At 43.7% G+C, this 24,558-nt stretch overlaps 1 protein-coding gene across 1 annotated transcript in view; it reads right to left on the bottom strand.

Moving 5' to 3' along the window:
• The window catches only part of FCER1G (Fc epsilon receptor Ig), a 527,609-nt gene that overhangs the window by 187,242 nt on the left and 315,809 nt on the right, over positions 1 to 24,558 (bottom strand). The gene's annotated exons all lie outside the window — the stretch shown is intronic.

Raw genomic sequence — 24,558 nt, 5'->3', positions numbered from 1 at the left:
CGGATGGATATCAGATGAAATATGAACTGAATGTTATGACCAAGTCACGTACACTAGATTAGAGGTTTTGTCTATATTAACATTCTATTTGTGTTGCAAGAGCAACCCTAACAGTATATGGTTTAAAGTCTATGTAAAATACTTAGCTTGGAGGTGCTCTGTTGAATGTAACATTTTAATTGTGCACTTTGGCTGACATTTTTGTATATTACTCTATTCAAGGAATGTCCTGCAGATGTGGACTTAGAAGAGGCGCATGCAACCGAGGTATACATTTATGAAGTGAAATTGGGCATCACATTGCTTTCGGAATACATTTTCATAATGTCGCTATCTTTTCCAGTCCGTCCAGTTGTTTTCGATTTGCAGACATTTACTTATGTTTGTTTGCTTTGAAATAAAATTTGCTGTATTTAAACCATATAAAAATGTTTTTTAGCATCTTCATGTCGCCGTCTGCCAAGAGAAGGCCACTGTTTCAAAGACAATCAAGAAAACAAGGGTAAAGAAGGTACTAGTTTGTCTTGCACAAGCTTTTGAGCAGATGTTTTAGTCTTTCTAGGTTTTTAGTTGCAACATCGTATGTTCTGTATGTGTGCAATACATTCAGCATATTTTATTTATTCTTTTAGAAGCCCAGAAGTAAGAGGAGTATAAAGTCACAGACAATGCTTGAAACCAAAGATGTCCCTTGGCAAACAGATTTCACATTGAAGCAACTAATATCTCAGGCGCAGTGTGGCACAGTCAACAAGCAGACTAGTGATGCATTTGTCCAGTGGCCGGAAAATGAATGGAATATCACATGCAGCCCTTACAAAGTCAGCCTGGACCATTGCTGCTTTGTGCCAGGTTGAACACATGAAAATGAAGAAAGTGATGATGCATTGCAACTGCTTATCGACCCCTTCACAAAATCTACACCCGCTAAAAAAAGTTCTACCAAAAAAACATTAAAAGTTAGCTGTTTCTCCAATTCATGTTGAATTATCACATCATTAACTGACAGAGGTTGAAGCTTCAACGAAATTGACCGATGATCTTGCACAAGATCTTGACTTCAGTTTTCAAAGTCTTGGGGATTTGTCCACCACCGTCGACTCACAAAAATCAGTACTGCAGGATGATTAGCTACTAAAGGAGCAAAAATACATTGTGTTTGATAGCTGCCTGATCGAGATTGTACACATGCTCAAATGTGAACATACAATCGGGGCCAAGATATGCGAGGAGCCATTGGTGAATGCGTCTCGCATATTACAAGGCACCAACCTGAAAATCTAAGCAACCTGTGTCCACCTCCATAATACATTTACATGGTCCACTTTGTTCAGCAGCTTTACTGTTCAGTGAATCGACTTTCAGCAAGATTTCCAATTTTTGCCAGTTTGTGGGTTTTGTGTTCCTTATTAAAACTCAATACTACAAATACCAAAGGGAATTCTTATTCCCTGCTATTAGTCATACTTGGGATGTTGAACAGATGTCAATGGACAGTACATTCTCTGGAAAACATTTCTGGCTAGCTGGCGACGGACCGTGTGATAGTTCAGGATTTTCTGCAAAGTACTGCACTTACCACTTTCAAGACATGAAAGTAAAAAAATGGTGAGTTCTGTCTTGGTGCAGGTGTCTGAATGTTCATTGTCTGTTGCCATGGAGAAACATGGCTTCATCAAATCCATTGAGTTTCTGCAATCCAGGGGAATGGAAATAGAAGTCATAGCCACGACAGGCACATTTCGATAGCGAAGGCCATGCAAGAGTATTTTCCACACATTAGGCATCAATTTGATGTATGGCACGTTGCTAATTCAATCAATAAAAAAATTTGAGCTGCTGGGAAAAGGAAGGGTTTGGAAAACATTATAAAATGGTGTCAGTCCATCAGCAACCATCTTTGGTGGAGCTCCAAAACTTATGATGGATCTGTGGCGTTCATTGATGCACCATTGTACCAACGTACACACATGGACAGAAAACCAAAATTTACATGACTGTGCACATGAACCGTTGTCGAGGGAGGAGGAATGGAAGAAGAAGTGGTTGGTGCCATGGTCATCTCCACACAAAGCACTTGAAAAGATTGTGTCCGATACAACGATTTTGAGAGACCTGAAGGGAGTCACCCATTTCTGTCACACTGCAGATTTGGAGGTGTTCCATAATATGTGCCTAAAGTACAGGCCCAAAAGGTTGAACTTCAACCTAGATGGGATGGAGGCTAGATCGAGACTAGCTGTACTTGCCCATAACAATAACGCAGGTAGGGTTCAAGCGAGAACTTCAGGAAAAGTGGGGGTGCCTCGTTACTAAAAGGCTGTTACAAAATGAAGCAAACAATGGGTGGCCAAGCCAATATGCAAGGAAATGGATTTTGAATTTGTCAAAGATCTGACATTAACTATGTTGGCCATGCATAGTCATGGACTGGAAGCTGATTATGTTCGCAAGAGCCATACAATGCCACAAAACATTGCAAACGAACCTTGTCCTCCAAAATCCAAATTTATCGTAATCCGTAGTTCTAGATTCAAATGATTTGTAGCTCTCTGTAAAATGCGTTCACATCCACATATGGAGGTGTTATAAATGCCAAATCATAAATGGCAAAAAATAAAAATTCAATTAAAAAAAAACTGTAGTTGAATATTATACCCCTTGGTCAAACTCCCTTATATTAAATGTGCTATCCCACATCAGAGTTATCAGTTTATACTGTGCCTGGTTTCTGAGTTTCACTAGATCATACAAATATATTGTCCAGTTCATTCTAGTATGTGATTTCTTACAGAAAAAGAAAATCACGAAAGTTCTTTCAGTACATAGTGAATGTTGGTGCCTTTGGAAAGGACTAGGCAGAACCAGTGCTCTCGCCACAGTGAGCACCTGGATGAATGTGAGATCATTGGAAGCACACCGCTCCGGGATAGCAGACAGACAGTCAGAGACATTCAATGTTGGCTTTGTTATCCTGTGAAACCCAGGTATGCTCAGCCTTCTGAAAACCGATATGACGCCTAAGGGCACACCCTACTTGAATAGTGGGAACCAATTCGTCAAAGCCTCATGCCCCTTCCTGAATTGACACAGACATCCCAAGAAGAACCATTTTTTCATTCAGCGGCACAATCATGCTCTTTCACCAGCCATTTTTAAAACGTGTTGACACACTGCTCAGGGATGTGCTATGTCACCTGTCTTGCATGGTTACAGAGAGGGCTGAGCCAGGTGCCTTTTCGAAGGCCATAGCGCCAATAATGAGATCACACATAGTGTCTGAACATGTATCGTTCATTGGTAAAACAGTGTACATAACAGTATTACATAGGGGGCGGAAGGCTACAATTGTTTTTTTGATCATCCGGCTATTGATTGCAGCGTGTGTAAGCTAGGATCATCTCTCCATGTAGCTAATGCTAAGGTCTATCTAACTCTCACAAGTTACATTGCGAAAGACACGATAATATGTTGGAGCCGGCTACTCCATCAACAGGTTATCCGTTTGGTTAAATGAAACAGTTCTGGAGAAGGGTAAGGTTAGCTTTATTTGGAATTTCTTTGAGGGCTGATAAACACTTGTGCACTGCATCAACACACACAATTCGTAAATGTTGACACGTTAACGTGGAGTAACATATCTTTACATGGATGTTTCAAGCTGTCCTTCCTGTTCTGAAACACTGTACCGCCTCAATGCCTTTTTTTTCCAGCATTCTTTTTTGCCAAAATTGAAAGCTAAACGTCTCTGCCTTTGAATAGGAAAAGTGCCTTATTGTAATTTGGCCTTGAATGCTAGGCAGCAATTGCTCGAAAGTCATAAATTGTGGGGAATATTAAAAAAAAGATACATTTATCTATATTGAGAGTGGACATGTTCCCACAAGTTAGTGTGAAAACGTGCGATACATCGTACAGAAACTGACCATGGAATTTCCAGAAATTATGTAAATTCAAGTTTACATAACATTTTTATTGGGATTAAAAACGAGTAGGGTGCTGTGCTGTATGCATAATAAATAATTGACGGTGGGGTAAACATTGTCCGTGTGCACTGTGATCGTTTTTCGAACAGTAATGTTGCAAGCTTCATTATTATGACACCTCTGCAGGGTTCAAGATGAATGGTTGCTATGTTTGTTCTTCGTTGTCTCCATGTGGTTCTCCATCCTGTTGGGAGCTAAATCTACTTCACAGTGCTCAAATTGTATGCAACTCGTGGTCCAAAGTAGTACACCTTGTTTCCATTTGTGTGTTAAATATTGGTTGTGTTGTGCTTATGATTAGGTTTCAAACAGTTATGAATTATACGGTAACGTGTTATATTAAAATAAAGAACGACTACTGAAATGTATTTTTATTGTGTTTTGTTCGCAGATACTTTGTACCATACTGCCCATGCCATAGCTTCCAGTTGCCAGCAGGTGGCTTCTTCAATTAACACTGGAGGATTCCCATAAACTTTGTTTTTTCGATCAGCGTTATGTGGGACGATTGATAGGGACCTGTATGTCCATTGGCGTTTCCGGCAATAAGGAGGAACATGTAAGCATTCATGATGCAAGAACGCAGAGAAGCAAGAGCGTTGGGCTTTGAAAGTGCGAAAAATAAATGTCTTCTCCTACACGGAGCACAAAGGGGGGTCATTGAATGGTTTTGCTTTTGTGCCATATGGCGAGACAAAGACACACAAGGACAAAGAACATTGAGCATTCATCGTAATCTGCGTAGCTCGAAAGTCATGCGATGTTCGTCAGCTAAAACTTACCTACAAAATTAAAAAATTGTTTGTTTCCTAAAGTTTATAATTTCTTGTGAACATTCTTTGAAAAATAAAAGCACTTGCAACATTGCAGACTGTTGTTGATGTATTGTTCAAATATTGTATACACAAATGCTATTTAGGGCAAGACAGAGAAGGTACGCTATGTGTGAGGATGTCTGTGATTATCTTGTGTTTATCTTCCTGTTTCTGCGGGCCTGGGTGATGACGTGGCACATTGGGCTACACTGGCCACAAACGAAATGAAAATAGGTGGAGCAGATCGTTGGGACAAGTGATGTCAGCTTCAGTGGCGGGTATTTTGATTTATTGCTGCGAGCGCACTTGAATTTAGGGCGATCGATCCACGGATAAGATTAGCACAAGATGGCCATGCCCAACACATTGTTTTCGCATATGTAAAACTGAGGAAAACTAAGGTAAGATGCATCAGAAACATTTATACTATTGATCACTGTATGCTTATAATGACTTGCCCGAACGATCGGGACAATAACATGTTTGAGCGCACTATTCCTTTAATGAATTGTGGTAAAAACGATCCTGACAAAAACATTGTTGTGTATTAAGAAGTGTGTAGTAGTTATCTTTCTCAAGAGAAGAGAAGGAATATTGAAATATTCACTGGAAGAGTGAAGACAAAAGACTTTTAGTTTGACAAACGAAAGCCTGTGGGAACTTTATGCTGAGGAGTGTTTAACTTTGTTTAATTATAAGACAATTACGATGCCAAGTGAAACGCTCTGGAATTGAAGGCTATAGTGAGGAACATTTGCGTATTACTTTTTGTAGTAGAGCCTGATTATTTGAGTGTACTTTATCCATTAGCACTTTCAGGTTGTAAGTTCTACCTGTATCCTGGGGAAGGGGATACAGCCCTGGTGATAAGAATATTTGGTTCAAATTATTATTTTGTTGAATCTGAACAGCCATCTAAATACCCATAATGTTTTTGTTGTATGTATAGGTGTGAAGGACAAATACTTTTTGATGTTAGAGTGTTCTCCTTTAGCCTTAGTTTCATAGATAAGGAAACCCCCGTTAGGGTAGAGAACGCTTGTAAAAAAACCTTTAACAAAATGTCTGCCTCGCATTTCTGACACCTCACAATGATGACTGACTCTAATCTTAGTTTTATGCTCTGGCCATAGTTTTTGTTTTCCCTTTTCCAGTTGTTACTTGTCTGTCCATCGGACTTGCATGCATCAATGCTCTACGGTATCCATACACATGTCTAGTAATTCTTGTATACTTAGCCCCTTTCTCCAGGTTTAACATTACTTAAGGTTCTAAAAGGCTTGAATGTATAATTTTGCTGGCCAAGTCTACCATATTAAGAATACTTTACTTCTTGGTCCATGCTGTAGCCGGCCATTGGCTGTGTCCATGTATTTTAAGGTTCCTGTATTATCAAAAGAACCTCAGTAGACAGTTCGTATATGGATAAGTGCATTTTATGATACATGAGCTAGTTTACGAGAGGCGAACCTGTCACCCTTCAGATGTTGGTTGTTATACCCTAAACACAGCCCTTTGTAAGGACTTTCGATCAGTATTGCTACAGATTTGTTATGTCACATGAGATGCGATCAGTGATGCCATTGATGATGCCATTTGTGATGTTGTGTATTTCTCTGTGCAGTGCATTGCAGAGACGCAAGTTATGGTTGCCTAGCTCACCATAACTGCCCAATTTCTTGGATTTTTCGAATTTTCACTGCAACAATGACGTCCCTTTAATAAAGGATTTTCAACTAACTTTCAAAGTGTTTTTAGAGCAACTTAACCATGACGTCCTTTTAACAACATTTTTAATTGAATTTGAAAGGTTTTTATTAGTGCAACTTAACCATGATGACACTTTTAGCAACTTTATTTCACTGAATGTCAATGGTTTTTATACCTGATGATGTTTCTTGATGTTCCCGCACTGTATGTAAGGCATTAAAGATTTCTCTTTCAGCATGTGTGAAAAAACTGTAACATTCCTTTAACAAACATCGGATATTGATGTGTCACTTTGAGCAGTGCACGCTGAGGATGCAATTTATGGCTTAATTGACGGGGCATGAGGTTTGGCCGTACCACAGGCTCCACCAAGTCACTCACAATAGCCATGGGGCCTGGCGTATGACCTGGCTCAGTGTCCACTATACCCCCTTAATGGGACTGTGGCCATTGTTCATAGCTTGAATTCATGGGTAATTGCTACAATCCCTGGTTCATTGGTTTCAGCCTTGTTGTAGGCCCTTCCAAGCAACCCACAGTACACTATGTGCAAGGCAACTTAACCATAACGTCCTTATAACGTCTGTTCTATGGATTTCAATGTTTTCTTTTATAACTGAAGAAGTTTCATGCTGTTCTGTTTGTCAGTTGTTAACAACTCCTCTTGTACAGAAATTACATAGTTTAGTGCTCCTAATGAGAATAGATGTATGGCATCAGCAAGTTTGAAATGCTATTGTTACTATTCATTTGCTGCATTCAAATAGACATTGAAGGGTTAAAATGTGCTTTTTTTGTATGTTCTGATTATTTTGTTTTATCACTTGCAATTATTACAATTGCTACACTTCACAGTTTAAATAATGTCAATATAGGCAAAAGAGTTCTCGCTGTATATTTGATGAGAAATTGGAACACTTTATCAGAATTTAAAGAGGATAATGCTTTGAAAGTTAACTGCGTGACAAGGCCAAGTCCTTGGCCTTGTCAGAAATGGTTAGGCACCCTTCTCCAGGGAAAGTGGTAGGTGCAGGGAAGAATACAGAAGCAGCCCTAGCCCAGAGAGTAACCTCAGCCATTGAGACCACATTCCTGTTAAACCCATGTGTGCCAGTATGTGTCTTTGCGGTGCCTTGCCTCACCATTACCTCTAAGCAGAAATGCTCACCAGTGTTTGCCTTAATCTGCAGAAACCACCAACACAAGAACAATGAAGTATGCCCAATGAAGAAACCAACTTCAGCACTCTATACTTCAGCTGGCCAAGAGTGAACGGAGGAGAGAAGCCAAAACCCAGCATTGACCCATGTGATGAATCCTGTGGAGTCAACACTAAACCCCAGCCTAAAGTCTCTTCCCATGTGGCCAGAGGAAGGCAGCCGCTACCTGATCCTGACCCTTGGAATGGTATCTAGAGGGAGTATCACACTGGAGATGGCTGTCAGGGGAAAGTGGTAACTCCTTTAGGAGAGACGCAGTATTCATCCTCTTCTGGGGATGAGATGTCCTTAATGCTCAAATATCTAATAGCATGTTGTCACTATAAGACTCCCTTTCCCAGAATTATCCAAAGTGCCAAGTATGAAGCCCCTTTTTATACACATGAAAATGGTACACAGGGGGATCAAAAAGTTAAGATCTCAACTTCCAGTAGTTATGATTCTACCTTATGTCTAGATCTAAGAAAAGGGGGAAAATATCAACTCCTTTCAAAATTTCCCTGAAGTATAAATCCTCTCAATCACCCAATTGTATTGGCTTAAATAATGAAAGAACAAACAAGAACATTATGGACTCCAAGTCCCATAATGCCCTAAGTACTGAGATGAGGATGAAGGCTCCAGAGTTGGTAAACTGTTGTGAGCGGCCAGCCGTTCGGATAGCACAGTGAGTAGACCACTCTCTTTGACATCCGTGCAGAGCCTGCTGGTGCAGGTTCGAATTGCAGCATGGCCAATCCCAGCCTTTTATCCTTCCGAGGTCGATAAATGGGCACCACACACCGTGGGTAATAATAAGCAGCACTCAGATGACTTAGGGTCCGTAGAGCTATATAAATGCAAAACTATGACTTGTTTTAATGACCAACACCTGAGCGGGACCTTTAAATATTTGAAGGTCTTTCAGTGCATGCAAGGAAGAAGCAGCAGGGCAAAGCAGAAGCTGAGGTTACCGTTGTGGCGGCAGTGGGACACTTTGTGGAAGATGGAGGCAGAGGTCGGGACTCCTTGGCCATGCAGAGGATGTGCAGCAGTAAACTACATTGAAGCAAGTTACACCGTGAGGGAGAGAACCTGTCTACATGCCGTGAACCGCTCTGGTATTGGAGGTACATTAGAGTGTACACAGAACTGCAGAAACTCAATTGCAGGTCAGCACAGGTGGTGGCTAAATGATAGGAGCTGTCAAAAGCAGAAGAGGTCCCAAAGAGCAAAGCAGCACTACAGGTGAGTCAGAAGGAGACACCAAGGCATGCCAGTGAGTTGGCCTGAAGCAGGTGACCCTGGGGTGCGCCGAAGGAGACTGCTTAGTAATGATACCTATTTTGAAAACCGAACAATTGAATTAAGTCAAACTGGGCACAACTCACCCAAAGAGGGTTTCTGAATAGGGGAACATTGTAACCCGCATTGCCAAAGCCAAAGAAAAGTGATGAAAAGGCAAACTGGGCGCAACTCTCCTATTAAGGGATTCCAAATAGGGGAACATTGTAACCCGCATTGCCAAAGTCAGAAGAAAGTTATAATAAAGCCAAGTGGACAACTCCTTAAGGAGGGATTTCAAATAGAGGGACATTGTAATCCACATTGCTAAAGCCTAAAAAAAGAGAAATGCAGGAAAACCGTGTGAAACTCTCCTAAGAAAGGATGTCGAAGGGGAGAGAATTATAACCTGCATTGTCAGCAGGCAATAGGCTGCACAGCTAGAAATCAAAGGTTGCAGCAGCAAAGTCCTTGTAAAAGGGAGCTGCACTCTCATCCTCAAGCTGCGCCCTTTCCCCAGGGTTAAAATCTCTACTCACTGGACTTACCGTTGTATTCAAAGGGGTCCAATGTACTCACTGTGCCTGCAGTTGGAACTCCACTACTCGTGCAAAAAGGATTTTCCTCTCCACTGTTGCTGTCCGTTCCCAAACAGGCGAGGTCTGCCAGGGCTGTGTCAGCGTGCACCGGCCATGCCAGCCGACTGCCTCACACTCTCTACAGGCCTCCAGAGCCACCTGGGACCTGCCACACTGTCCTGTGATGCCTCGGTTGATGACGGCTCCAGTGAGGTCCACTGCCATGCTGCCCACCCGGCCAAGGCAGGCTGCTGTCCTGCGCCGCACAATGCTCCAATGCTGGCCTCAGCTGTGATCATGATGCACATGCTGTGCTCGTGCAACTCTCCAAGGGGCAAACGGCCCACTCGCTCAGTCCCTCAGTGCCGGTCCCCAGATCACCAGCAGTTGATGTGCGGCAGTGAGGGCGGGCACCCCCTCTCTCAGCTCCGCCAACCCTTCTGTGGCACCATGCGCACCTTTGTCGTCCAGAGCCAGAGCTTGCCTCCACATTCCAAGGGGTGATGACTGCCATATTGGAATCGCAGCACCGCTCCTTGCCAGTGGGAATATGTAGTGATTCACAGGTTTCCACTGGCTCTGCCAGCACACCCTGCATAAGTTCCATTTTGAAATATAGCTTCAGAACTAAGCTTGCTCGCATCTCAGGGCAAATCTACTAAGGATCACATGGGAGCACCCGAAAGCTGCTGCTCACAGCATGGCTTCTGGCCATGCCTCCATGTAAGAGATCTTTAATTGGCTAATACATGTTATCAATGTAGAATCTGTTTGCATTAAAAAAAGCTAATATGAATCTGTGTCACAAAAATAGTTTAGGCAGTTTCATAAAAGGCATCTAAAACAGATAATCTTAGGTTTTCATACAGGGTGCCATGTATTAAGTGCAACTAATAAAATAAGTTGTTTTAAATGCACTAGCTGATATTACATCTTTCCGAAAAAGATTTTTATTTCAAATTTAAAGAGAGTGTTGTATTAGAATAGTTTATAATTTGGAGAAGATCAATTTTGCAATGTTCATTTATTGGAACTTTTTAGTTATCTACTATCTCTCCTGTATTATCTCACTATACTTGATCATTTTTCAAAATGGTTTATTAAAATATACCTGCAGAATGTCTCCTTAGATTTGATGGCTGTAGATTCTGGAGGAGAAAAGCTGTAGAAGTTTGGAAAAGCAGCTTTTGTGAAAGCATGCTTATTGACAGCAATCCTAGAGGTGAAAAATACATCTGAACTATTGATCTGAAGTGAAATGTTGGATTGAGGGTTTGTGGTTCTGGTTGGTAAGGACATCTGCAGATGCTTGGATGCAGCCAATCAAAGTGAATTTGACATATATGGGTAGAAAGAGGGATCCTGTGGGACACCCGCCAGATAGCCGCAGACACATCAGTTGTCTCTGGGCACTCTGCCATGTCTTTGCACACCCTGCACTGAAAGAGGACTGACCAAGATCGCAGACATGTGTCTTAATCAATGGACACTAGAAGGACCAATCAGGTGCTTTGTTTGTGGAGGGGGAGTTGATCTTGAAAGTTTTTAAAAAGCGCTTCATTATATTATGTGCAGTGCTAAAAAGAACAGTATATGGATGACTGGAGATGTGTTGGGTCAATGTTTGCACATATATGTAAAGTATCTTGGTACTTCAAATGGGCTTGGTTATTATATTGTAACACGTAATTCCAAATCATTGTACAAACTATGTACCGCAGAATCATGAATGCATGGGGAATTACAATCACCCACAGATAATTAAAATTAATTGTGAAAGTAATAGTTTAGGATATTTTAAGGAATATCTTTGCAATTTGCCATGAAAGATACATTTGGAGCTTTAAAGGCTCTTTTTCAACAAACCACATTCATCTTTTCCAGAATTAGTCAAAGACAAGTGTGGAAAAGATCAAAAGAAGGTTGTCCACAAATTTAAAAAGCCACGCGAAATATGAATTAAGCTAATCATGATTTAATAATAATAATTTAGCATTTATATAGCGCTACAAACCCTCAGGTATCTGAGCGCTGCTTATTATTACCCACGATGTGTGGTGCTCATTTACCGACCTCGGAAGGATGAAAGGCTGAGTTTGGCCCTGCTGGAATTCGGACCTGCGTCAGCAGGCTCTACACAGATGTCAAAGCGAGCACTCTACTCGCTGTGCTATCGGACCTACTGAGTCTGCATTTCCTCATGACTATAATATGATTGATTGATTGATATTTTATTTCTATCGCACTCGTATACAAGTGTTTCAGAGCGCGACAAGGCAAGGGAGGGGAACAGGGGAGAACAAAACAGCGATCTAAATAGGCCCAGTGACATTGAGAACGCGCAAGTGCATGGGAGAGGGGGGAGGGGAAAATTGCATGGAAGGGGGAGAGGTGGAAAGTGCGAAGCAGAGGAGAAACAGATAAATAACAATAAATAAATAATAAAGGCAACAAACAGTGGTAATGCAGCCAGCAATTTGCAAGTGCTAGGTTTGAGGCAGCAGACAGGGTAGGTCTGATAAGTGCAGGAAGAAAAAGGGGGGGCTGTATGGGTACAGATACAGACCCCAGTGCAAGGGGTGGCCTGGAGGCAGTGCGGGAGGGTGGCAGGATGAGCAGGTACCTGGGCCCAAAAGACAGAGGGTGGCCAGGTGCACGGTGCCAAGAGAGAACAGATCAGCAGGGGAATGGGGGAGCGAAGGCAGAAGAAAAGAGGAAGGTCTTGAGGTGCTTCTGGAACTGGAGATGGTTCTCCTCAAGTTTTAGAGTGGCAGGGAGCCTGTTCCAGAGGGAGGCCCCAGTCGAAGACAGAGATCTAACCCCAGCTTGTTTCTTAGAAAAACAACTGACCCTGAGTGAGTTGGAGGTAGAGGAGCGAAGAGCTCGAGAGGGGAGGTATTTGCGGAGGGATAGCTGAAGGTATTTTGGACCCAGGCCCCAGAAAGCCTTGTGGACAATGCAGAGGGTTTTGAATGTAATCCTTGCATCCACTGGGAGCCAGTGGAGAGATTTCAGAGTTGGAGAGATACGATCCCAGGGCTAGAGGCCAAGGACAAGTCTCGCAGTCCTGTTCTGGATTAGTTGCAGAGGGCGGAGAGCAGAGGCAGGTAGATTTAGAAAAAGGCTGTTACAATAGTCCAAGCTAGAGAGAACCAGAGCTTGAGATACCATGAGCTTCTGGGGGAAGGAGAGTAAAGGCAGAGTACCTCTGAGGAGGTGCAGTCGGAAATTTGACTTTTTAGAGACCTCAGAGATGTGGGCGGACAAGGAAAGGGTGGAGTCAAAGATGACCCTGAGGTTCTTAGCCTCGCAGGTGGGGGTGGGAGGAGGGCCAAGGGAGGCCGGCCAGAGAGTGAGGGGAAAGGATGGTAAAGGTGTGCCGATGAGGAGGATCTCTGTCTTGCTGGCATTCAGACAAAGATCATTGGCGGCACACCAATCATGAATGGCAGTTAGGCAATCAGAGATGAGAGAGGGAGAGGAGGTGGCAGAGGGCAGCTTGAAAATGAGTTGAGTGTCGTCAGCGTAGCACTGGAAATTTGAGCAGGAAATGGCAATGCAGTGGGCGAGAGTCGCCAGGTATTGGTTGAAAAGCCAGGGCGAGAGGTTAGACCCCTGGGGAACACCACAGGTAGAGAGGAAGATAGATGAAAGGAAGGACCCAAGTTGGACCTGGGAGGGTCGATCTGAGAGGAAAGAGGTCAGCCAGGCCAGAGCCTGATCAGTGATACCCAGGTTTTCACGGAGACGGTTGAGCAGGATGGTATGGTTGACCATGTAGAAGGCAGAAGAGAGATCGAGGAGGATGAGGACAGATGGAATGTTAGAGTCAAGGTGTGGATATTCCAATATGGAATCTGCAGAGTTCAAATCTGCACATGTCCTTACTTCTGGTGGATCGTAGGCCTCCAGGAGTGCTACGTTTCTGAGGAGCTTTGGGACTTGGGTGCCTTCAGGGTAACAGCCTTGTAGCTGATGCAGGAGGATTTGAAGATATTACGAGCTTGCGGCTGGAGTCAGTACAGTTCGATGGCGGTCTGGGTGATGCAATTGAATTTGAGGAGTCCTTAAATGAGTCGTGGTGCAGCATGGAGGACAAACCTCAGGATTTCCAGGATAGTCACTGGAAGGCTTTCCAAAAGATCATTGACACCATCCAGGTGGGAGAGGACAAAGGCTTGGAGAGCAGATCTGAATTGGTTTATGGAGTCAAGGCCTTGATTTTCCACTGGGAAGAATATTGGTACCAAAGCGTTTCTGTCGTCTTTGCTATGTGCTGTTTGAAGGAGAGGTGTCTATTGATGTTGAATCCAAGGGACTTTGCACATGTGGCGAGCTGGGTTATGAAGCACTCTGGGTTCATAGCAGAGAGCCAGGTGTGGATGTCAGAGGGATCAGTGTTGTTGGTCAGTAATAGAAATTTGAACCAGCCGAGTTTGATCTCTCTGATCCCCATGCAGTGATGTAGATTGTCATTGAGAGTCTGGTGTTCTACTGGGTTGAATGCTTCTAAGAGGTGCAAGGAGAGCCTGGAGGCAAGAATGGCCAGCATCAAGGATTTGAAGGGCATGGCCAAGCAACTTGATGGTAGCCGTTTTTCTGCTGCATCTGGTCTGAACCCAGATTGGCAGGAATGAAGTAGGCTGTTGGCTTCGATGTGTTGTAGTAGTTGCCTGGCAACTGCTTTCTCAAGGAGCTTACATAGGAATGTAAGTTTTTATAAAACACACATTTATTTGTACCTTTGTAAATAAAACTGATTTTGAATAAATATCTTTGTTGTGCTGCTGTGCTGGGGGTATGCAGTACATTATTTTGTATAATGTCATGAAGTGGTTTTTAAAAAGTGTTTTGAAACAAGTAAATGTTATGTATTTATTGTTCTATTTTTTAAACAAGCTTTCTGTATTAAGTAAACCTCAATGCTTGATCATAAATAATGTCTGATTTCATTTTTGGTTTATTAAAAAAGGAACACTTACTGAACTTTAGAGAGAAAGTATGCTGCTGGAAACAAATATTGCACCACAATACCCGAGTTGTTGAAGTGAATTATTTCAAAATGGCCTCCTATTTACCTCAGTATATGATACAATATCTATACTGTGGCGAGATAGTGGACACTGGACAAGGCTGCATGCCAGGTGTAGTGGCTATTGTGAGTAGGTTTGCTGGACCTGGGGTATGGTTGAACCTCGTGTCCTAGCCAATTCTGCCATAACTTGCATTTCCAGCATGTGCTGCTCAAAGTTACACACATCAATGTGCGCTGTAAAAAATATTTTAGGAAACGTTATAGTTCTTTCATATATGTTAGAAGAGGATTTATACCTAACATATAGTCCTGGAACAGCATTAAACTTAATCAGTTATAAAAACCATTGAAATTCAAGGAAATACTTGGTTAAAGCGACTCTATGGTTTCCTTGGTGGGGCCTGCAACATAGCTGAAGCCCATGACCCAGTGATTGCGGCCATTGGCCATGACTGTAAGCCATAAACAGTGGACCACAGTCCCAGTATGGCGATATAGTGGACACTGGGCCGGATCAATTAGATGTGCTGTAAAAAAATATGTTTGTTAAAGGTACTTTAGAGTTCTTTCTTCTCAACTTACAGAACATTCTAGAATATCTCGAAACATCTTCAGTTATAAAAAGCATTAAAATGTAATGACAACGCTTTGTTTAAAGAGAAGTTATAGTTAAGTTACTATAATAAAATCCTGTGAAAATCACTGAAAAAACGTTGTTGCAGCACAAAATCTAAACACAAAAGAAATGCGCCAGCTATGGTAAGATATGCTACCGTAACTCGTGCCCCTGCCATACACTGCTCATCCAACTCTGTCTCTAAATATATATCTGCTTAACTAATTTAATGGGTAATCACTTCCTTACAATGGTTAACATGTATTACACTTTTGTAAATGGCTTTTCATGGGGAGGAATGTGCGTCCTTAAACCCCTCTTACTTGAAAGATATGGAATGCAGTCACAATTTGGGCATCTTATTTTAAGGTATTTAAACCTTCTTAGAAAAATTGTGGGCCGTCACATACAAGTGGAATTGAATCTTTACCCGAATTCAGACAATTATGGTGTTATGTTCATTATTTATGTGTGAAGTGTTATTGCTTATTTTGGTGAAAGGGAAAAGAACTCTAAATGATGAAGGGATGTAGAGTTGGGCGGAAGTGGAGCCAATTACAGACAATCAAAGGGCCAAGAGATTGCAAAGAGCCACATATAACACTAAAGCGACACTAAAGCAGTCAGTACAGATAGAAAGATGCAATAATGCTGCAGGAACTCAAATGCAAATGTAGGATATGGAAGAAAAGAAGCATGCGCTGTGGAAAAAGTCGCCTTTGCCGGACATAATAATAATTAGAAGAAATTCAGGTTTCAGATCTGGAGCCAGAACTTCTGAGAAAGTAAAAGAGGAAAGGTTAGCTGTGTTGTCCATCAGACCAGCTCCTGAAACAGATGCACGGTCATCATGTGATCTTCAAAGGAACATCCTTTCGATAGAAGCAACAATAACATCCAAAAGTAACTGTTTTTTATTATTAAAGAATGCTATTTCATGAATCTAAAAAAAATGTGTCCCGTTGGTATTACAAGGAAGGAATCGGAAATCCCCTCATCCTATTGTCTCTTTCGAATTTGGTGTGAGGAACCTCCCATTTCTCTGAACACTTGGAGCTTTACTAGAGAACTCTGTTCTAACACTTTGTATCAAATCACGACTAATGGAGAAAGCCTTTGCCCTGTCTCTGAAAACAACAGCAAAGAGATGGCCTGAAAAGCAAAGGTGCTGGGTACTAAGAAGCAAAGTGATAAGCAAATGAGTGTGAGATAGTTCACTGGGTTTGTACACATGCTGCAGAGATCTGTGTCTGAGAGGTGCAGGTTTGAATCTGGTAAATCCATTCAGTTGCTCATCCTTTAAACGTGGATAACATATATCCCACTGAATTCTGTAACAATAACACGCGTTATTTCTATATCATCAGCCCTTCCTTCCAGTGCTTACAATATGCATGTGCTATATTAATAAACCTTATTACTGGTACCACCTAGCAGGGGAGTTGCTAAGGGGGGGCTAAGGGGGCTATAGCCCCTGATCTTTTGGTTGTAGCCCCGATAGAATCTCAGGAGCTACAGCCAAAAGACTGGCTAGCCCCCAGTCCCAACAGTTCAGACATCAGCTTAGCCCTGGGTCTTTTCCAGACCTAGCAACTCCCCTGCCACCTAGAATTATATGTGGTGCCATTGCATGGAAAATCCACTTTAAAACAGGGGTCCTCTAGCAGAAATTCCAAGACAATATTAATCTGAAATCAATCACACATTCCAAAGTGGTTCCACTCATTCCAGTTACATGACACTACCATTCTTTACAAAGAAAGAAGCCACATCTAATGGGGCAGTGGTATCATCTGAGTCTGACAAAGTGCTGGAAAAACTTTACTAAAGGTGCAGGTAAATTGAGCAGATGTAATGCAACAAAAGCCTTGAAATTCTGTGGATGTGGGAAATCACGACCAGCTTAACTCGGCACGTTCCTGTTGAAGTCCCCCATAGTTCTATGTCCCCCATAATGCAATTTTGTATGTCATTGTGAATCCCTTCTCTTATAATATGTATGTGCTCATGGGCTTTCCAACAGGAACACACTGATTTAAGCTGGTCATGATTTCCCACATCTGCTGAATTTCAAGGGTTTTGTTTTGAGTTAAATCTGCTCAAATTAACTGCACTTTAATTAAAGTTTCTAAACTGAATTTCAAGGGTTTTCTTGTATCATAGTTTTCTTAAGTGTCACTAGCCATGGCCGTCGGCTGTGTCCACTGTATATGTTCTTCCAATATGTTCCTTTTACACCCCTTTCGGTCGTGGCCACTATGCATGTCTTTTGGGCCCACTAGACTGTGCCTTCAGCTCTAGCTAGTGAGCACGGTCTTTGGCTGTGCCCATTGTATTATATATATATATATATATATATATATATTTTTTTTTTTTTTTTTTTTAAAACAGTAATGGGCCACATGGGCAGTGGACACGGCTGACATTTTCCCCCAAATACCTTTCTTTTGGACCCACTAAGAGGCCACATTCTTTGGATGTGGCCACTATACACGTGTTTTTGACCCTCTGTATATTTTAAAACATTACCGGGCCACTAGCCATGGCGTTTGCCCATGGCCAGTGGCCACAGCCTTCACCTGTGTACACTGTACATGTTCCCCCAATATGCTTCTTTTGGACCACTAGGTGGCCACAGCTGACTAGTCATGGCCTTCGGCCCTGGCCAGTCAGCACAGCCTTCGGCCGTGCCCACTGTATATTTTAAAAAACCTTCCGGGCCACTTTCCCTGGCCTTGGCCATGGGGAGTGGCCACTGCCTTTGGCCGTGTCCCCTTTCCATCCCATCCTCAGTGTAGATGTGAAAAAGATTGGCCCTCATTATGACCCGGCGCTAAGTGTTTAACGGCGCCGTAAAAGGCTGCAGCGCCGTTAAACACTTAGCGCCTTACTACGACCAGCCGTTAAAGTAGGGACCCGCAAAGGGACCTTGGTGCTAAGTATGGTACCGCAATTTGCGGTACCGTACTTAGCACCTTCCCCAGTCCCATTGAGCCCTATGGGGCAAAAATGGGAATGGGGAAGGGCCAATGTTCAATGGGGAATTACCGCCCCGCCAACCTTGGAATGGGGTGGTAATTCACCATTGAACATTGGCGGACTCGTTACGATACCGGCACCAACCATGGTGCTAATAGCGCCATGGTTTAGCGCCAGTATCGTAATGAGGGCCATTGTTTTCTATTAATCCAATATTTTTAACTCTATTAACATTCTTTTTCTTATAACAGTGGTTATCCTTGAAGTGTACTACAAATACCCATGGTTATCTGTAGGCACCCGCTGCCCATGAATAACCGTGGTTTGCTACAAAATCGCTCACAGAAAAATGTTCCTGCCCTCGCAGGCACTCATCAAGTGCTCACCTCCCTTTGGCATGCTTCCCCCAACACCCTCAACTCCTCTTTCCCTCCTTAGCCCACTCCCATACCCCCCAACACTCGTGGTTTTGTGTGATGCCACTGAATAACCACGGCTACGAGAACAAGTTTGCGATCTGAACTTGTTCACCATTCGCCCCCCACCTCCAAACTCCCCAATTTCACATTGTGCCCTCTTTCACCCTCCCCCAGCTCTGGCCTGATGCATTGCATCCTTTCCCCCTCCAAATAGCATTTTTTCCACTTTTTGTTTTCGGCAAGCTGTGGCTATTGCTGAAATTAACTGCAGTCATCTCTCGCATCGACCCCAAAAAATGGCGAATTTTCATTTCTGAAAAGCCTCTCTGTGTAACGCTCACCTGATTCCCACGGAGGCGCAGGTCTGGCTTCGAGTGCTGATGCTTCTTCAATGGTGAAGCGCAGGACTCTGAAGATGGACAGGAAGGGCCCTCTACTCTGGCTTCTCCGGCTCGCAGGAATATTCCCCTGTGCGTGAAAAGGGAGTATTACCTACTGACTGAGTTATGCTCAAGCCTCCCACTCTCTTCCAACCCTCCACGATACCCTTCCACGATTCCCCGTGAAGTCTCACCTTAGGGTCTGAAAGGACGAACTCTCCATCCTGCTTCTGACGCAGGGGCGCGTTGAACCCAGTTACTTCACTGGATTGAGGTTGGATGGGAGTTCAGGTAAGCTTGATTTTACTGGTAAGGCACTTTAAAAGTTCTGTTGCAAGTTCAAAAGTTCAAGCTTTAAATAATAATGTTCATTGTCTTTTTTCAGGTGATGAATGAAGATTCCTTTGGAGACTTCTTGCAACAAAGCGCTGATGTTGATGTCTTTTCCCCATAGGGGCCGGGGTTCGGAATGCCGGAGATATGGCGCCGACCCGAAGTGAAACGTGCAGTTGCAGTAAAGATCTGGTAAGTCCTAGATGAGCGCTCAGGCAATGTTTTTGCATTCGCTCATCTAATGTCTTTGTCTTTTTTCCCCATAGGGGCCGGGGTCCTGCTTGGAAGGAGCAAGACCCGAAATGAAGTGGGAATGACCCAACAGGTAAGTCTTAGAAGGAAACTGAGCTTTTCCTATTCCCTTCCTTCTCTCACCTCTTATTCTTGTCTTTTTCTCTAGGCTCTGGGAAGTGGCTGTGTATCCAGATGATCGCTGCTGAAGATGGAGGAACCCAGGAAAGGTGAGTGAAATGCAGCGCTGCAGCGATCGTAACGAAATGCTTTTAAAAATGATTTTCTTCCCTTTCAGGATCGTCGGTGATGTCTCCGTGGTGCAGATTAGCTGGTAGGTCTCTTGTCTCCCTTTGCAGGTGACCCAGGATGCTGACAGGCGTGGCTGAAGTCCAGATGCAGGAGCTGACACGGTGAGCGTCCAGCTGCGAGGAGCAGAAGAACGCGAAGCGTGAGTTGCTGATCGGGTGTGGTTTAAATAGCTTTGGAAGAAGTTCCAAGTGTGTATCCTTCCTCCGATCAGGTATGTATCCTTCCCCGACACACCCGGGTGGAAAGTAGTCCCACAGGTAAAGTAGTTCCTATTCAGGCCTCAAGAGGGCCTGGATGTGGCAGCATGGTCTGCATCAGGTAAGTGCACATTAAAACACTTGAACACATGTCTAGCTTTATGATCCTGGCGCCTAAGCGCCAGGACAGAGGTCCAACATGAGCCTGGCGCCTAAGGCGCCAGGACTGGGTCCAAAGGGCCCCAGCTTGGGCCTGCTGGCACTCCCCTGGGGGAAATGATGCCTGCCTCTGGGGTTGCTGGGTCGGACCTGGCTCCTTGGAGGTAGGCATCATGACAGTACCCCCCCTCAAGGCCCCTCCCAAGGTTCTTCCCTCCGGGGGTTTGGGCTTGTTCGGAAATCTCCAGTGAAACCTCTGTACTAATCGAGGTGCGTGGAATGGTTACTAGGCTCCCACGATCTCTCCTGAGGTCCATATCCCTTCCAGTCAACAAGATAGAAGAGTTTCGACTTTACCACCTGGGAGTCTAAAATGTCTTTAACTTCAAATTCTAATTCCCCTTCAATTTGAACTGGATCTGGAGGCTTGGACAATCGGGTTCCTGGTTGTACTGGCTTCAAAAGTGATGCATGAAAAACTGGATGAATACGCATGCTGGACGGTAGATCCAGTTTAAAGGCCACTGGGTTGATTATAGCTTTGATGGGATAAGGTCCTATGAATCTGGGATTGAAGGTTCGCGGGCCCTTGAGGGGTAAATGTTTAGTTGCTAGCCATACCTGGTCTCCTACTTGGTAAGGAGGAGTTTTACTTCGGTGCAAATCAGCGTTTTCTTTATACTTTTTCTTGGCTTGCTGTAAATGAGTTGCAGCTTCTTTGAAGGCTCGGGTTATTGTGGAATGCAGATGATTTACTGCGGGCATTTCCAGGGTCAGAGGTGGATCTAGATCAGAGGTCCGAGGATGGTGACCATACAAAGTATAAAAGGGGGTTTGTCCGGTTCCAGAATGCACTGAATTGTTGTATGCATATTCTGCGATCCAAAGGATGTCTTTCCAATTTAACTCGGATTGATGTAACATGCACCGGAGATATTGCTCGAGAGTCTGATTGGTTCTCTCGGTTTGTCCGTCGGTCTGGGGGTGGTGGCTGGTGGATAACCGCACATCTATTTGTGCTAGTTGGCAACACTTCTTCCAAAAATGTGAGATAAATTGACTTCCACGATCCGAGACTAAAATGGAAGGGAAACCATGTATGCGAACTATATTCTCCAGGAATTCCTTGGCCAAGGTGGAAGCTGAAGTCAAACCCTTTAAAGGGATAAAGTGGGCCATTTTGGAGAATAGGTCCACAATTACAAGGATTGTGTTGTAACCAGCACAAGGAGGCAGATCTGTTATAAAGTCCATTGACAGGGTGTGCCATGGTGCCGGTGGAATATCCAAGGGTTAAAGTAGGCCGGCTGGCCTTTTCTTTTGAGCCTTGTTTTGGGCACAAATTCCACAAGACAGTACAAAAGACGTTATGTCTTTTCTCCAAGAAGGCCACCAGAAGTGGCGTTTGATTTTTTCCTCCGTTTTAGCGATACCAGGGTGTCCTTCCATTAAAGATTCATGATGATGGGCAATAACAAGTTCTTGCAATTCTTTACTTGGCAGAAACAACCGCTCCTGGAAGTAGGGTAAGTCATCCTTAACGGTGTAATGAGGACCCTTTTGACTCCATTCCAGTAAGGTTGAAGAGTCTAGAAGTTGTTTTACTTGCGTTTGGATATCCTCAATAGATTGCAATGAAGTTAAGCCTAAGATTCTTTGCTCAGGTATGATGGGCACAGGTTCTAAGCTCGAATTAGGTTCTTCCATGCCAATCCGGGATAAGGCGTCTGCTTTTCCATTCTTGCAGCCAGGGCGATAGGTAATTACAAAATCAAATTCCGCAAAGAATAGAGCCCATCGGAGTTGTCGTGAAGATTGAGCTTTGGCCGTCTTTAAATACTGTAAGTTTCTGTGGTCCGTAATTACGGTGATGGTGTGTCTTGCCCCGAGAAGGTAGTGACGCCAAGCCTTGAAAGCAGATTTGATGGCCAGTAACTCTTTATCGGTAATTGCGTAGTTGATTTCAGGAGGAGAACATTTTCTGGACCAAAAGGCCACTGGGTGTAGTTGGTTAGTTTTTGGGTCTCTTTGCGACAGGACAGCTCCCATGGCCGAACTGGAAGCATCGGTTTCCACTATGTACGGGAGATCTGGATGCGGGTGCTTCAATACAGGTGCAGAGGTGAATTTGGTTTTCAGGTCCTGGAAGGCTTGTTCGGCCTCAAGAGTCCATTCGAAGCGTTTGTTTTTCTTTAGGAGAGCGGTGATGGGTTGGACTGTTCGGGAAAATTCTGGGATGAATCTTCGATAGAAATTGGCAAAGCCGAGCATGCTCTGAACTCCCTTCACCGAGCTTGGAGATGGCCATTTGAGGATGGCGTCCACCTTTCGCGAGTCCATTCGGACTCCTTGAGGTGTCAGGATGAATCCGAGAAACTCAACTTCTGTGGTATGAAAAACGCATTTTTCGAGTTTTGCAAATAGTCTGTGCTGGCGCAGTTTCTCAAGAACTGCCCTAACATGTTTTCTGTGATCAGATTCTGAAGAAGAGTACACCAGGATGTCGTCAATGTAAACAATGACGCAGACATCGATAAGTTCCCGAAGAACATCATTCATAAAGTACTGAAAGGCGGCAGGTGCATTGCACAAACCGAAGGGCATCACCTGATATTCAAAGAGCCCAAATTTGGTGCGGAATGCAGTCTTCCATTCGTCGCCTTCTTTTATGCGCACCAGGTGATAAGCTCCTCGGAGATCTAACTTGGTGTACACACAAGCGTCTTTCACCTGGTCGATAAGCTCAGGGATCAAGGGCAGAGGATAACGATTCTTAATCGTTATTTGATTTAGGGCGAGATAGTCTATACACGTTCTAAGGTCGCCTTCTTTTTTTGGCACGAAGAACAGAGCTGAAGAGACAGGAGACTTGGACGGGCGAATAAAACCATTGGCTAGGTACTGATCTAAATACTGACGCAAATGCAGGTTCTCAGGTTCCGTAAGAGCATAAATCCTACTACAAGGTAGTTGAGCATTGGGTACCAGATCGATCTGGCAATCATAAGACCGATGGAGAGGTAACGTGTTAGCCTGTTCTTTCTGAAAAACGTCTTGGAATTCTTGGTATTCTGACGGTAGCTGTACAGGGGTGGAAGTTGCTGAGGCTAGACCCATAGCTGGATTTCTTGGATAACAAGTTGGTTCACAATCAGGAAAACTTATCTTCTTTGCTCGCCAGTCAATTCTGGGATTATGTGTTTCTAACCAAGGAATTCCAAGAATTACTTGAAATTGTGGGGCCTTGATCACATCAAACACGATTGCTTCCCGATGTCCATCCTGACCCACCAGTGTCACTTCAACAGTGGATGCGTTACAGGCCCTGAGGCTATTTCGGTTCCATCTACTGTAGTAATGACATCTTGGGTTACTTTCGGGCGGAGAGGAAGCTTAATCCTGGAAGCCAATTCACAGTTATGTAATTTCCAATAGCTCCACTGTCGATGTATGCTTTTATAGCATGCAACTGCTGAGGCTGTTTTGGGTCCACGAGCACCATTGGCATGACGAAATGCGAGGTCAAAGAGTTAATTTTCAAGCTCGGCAAGCGGACCCCTACGCTTGCCGGGCTAGGTCGTTTCCCGAATCAGGTGTCACTAATTCGTTATCAGTAGCTCCAACCACCTTCTTAAGTGGTTTAAGTGGACAATTTCGAAGAAAGTGACCGGAAGTCCCGCAATACAGACAAAGTTGCATTTGCCGCCTTCTCTCTGCGTTAATGGTCCTTTAAAACCACCGATTTGCATAGGTTCAGATACGTCGGTACTCTTGGAAGTAGCGTGGGTTTTGATCGGTGCTCGGTTTTCATACTTGAACCGATCTGCTTTTCTATTTTGAAGTCTGTGATAAAGTTGAACCACCAAGTCAATGAAGTCTGCGCAGACCTGGGGTGGGTTTACTATCTGAGCTAGAACATCCTTAAGCTATCCGCGCAGGCCTCGATGAAACAATGTGATCCTTTTGCTTTCTGGCCATCCAGTTTCCATAACCAGTCTGTTAAAGGTGGCTATGTAGGACAGAAGATCCTGATTACCTTGTCGTAAGGATAGCAGTTCGTTATCAAGGGCCTGTCCTTGAGAGTGTCGAGCGAACAATCTTTCCATGCTGGCCTGGAAGCCCTGAAAATTCTGGAGAATGGGATCATCCTGATTAACCAACGGAATAGACCAATCGGCAGCACTGCCACTGAGGTAAGATAGTATAAAGGCTACCTTGGTCTGGTCGTTAGGGAAGACTCCGGGTCTGCATAGAAAGTGTAAACGACATTGGTTCATAAAGACGGCATATTTCTTGGGATCCCCCGCAAAACGTTCAGGCGGGGC

This window comes from Ambystoma mexicanum, chromosome 1p (assembly GCF_040938575.1).
Source record: "Ambystoma mexicanum isolate Mex_15411 chromosome 1p, UKY_AmexF1_1, whole genome shotgun sequence".
Taxonomy (NCBI): domain Eukaryota; kingdom Metazoa; phylum Chordata; class Amphibia; order Caudata; family Ambystomatidae; genus Ambystoma; species Ambystoma mexicanum.
The sequence above is the reverse complement of the archived record's forward strand: the minus strand, read 5'-3'. Positions and strand labels throughout refer to the sequence as shown.